Genomic DNA, 357 nt, shown 5'->3' on the forward strand with positions numbered 1-357 from the left:
GTATATAATAATATATGCTTAGCAATAAACATGCCAAAACAAATTAATTTATAAAGAAACGTAAGGTAAAGTTGGGCTTACCTCTCTCAGGCACAAATCCAAATGTGTCCATATTCGTGATGTAGCTGAAGCTAAACTATTAGCCTCATTAGGTATTAGGTACGCTTTGTAGTTCACGTGCGTTCCAGTATCGACGAAAAAATATCATAATGAGCAAAAATATGCCACAGTGGACCGGGTCTCACGCCGAATGGCACGGTGAACGGCTGCGCTGTTTCCAATGAATGCAGTAGCTTAGTGTGCGCGTGAGGCGCCAGCGCGATCAAACAGCTGAAACATAAAATAGACTACTCCGTA

General features: G+C 41.7%; 1 protein-coding gene across 5 annotated transcripts in view; it reads right to left on the reverse strand.

Moving 5' to 3' along the window:
- Positions 1-357, reverse strand: part of LOC107568551 (inactive ubiquitin carboxyl-terminal hydrolase 54-like) — an 82,297-nt gene that overhangs the window by 7,008 nt on the left and 74,932 nt on the right. The gene's annotated exons all lie outside the window — the stretch shown is intronic.

This window comes from Sinocyclocheilus grahami, unplaced genomic scaffold, assembly GCF_001515645.1.
Source record: "Sinocyclocheilus grahami isolate Dianchi unplaced genomic scaffold, SAMN03320097.WGS_v1.1 scaffold1256.1, whole genome shotgun sequence".
Lineage (NCBI taxonomy): Eukaryota > Metazoa > Chordata > Actinopteri > Cypriniformes > Cyprinidae > Sinocyclocheilus > Sinocyclocheilus grahami.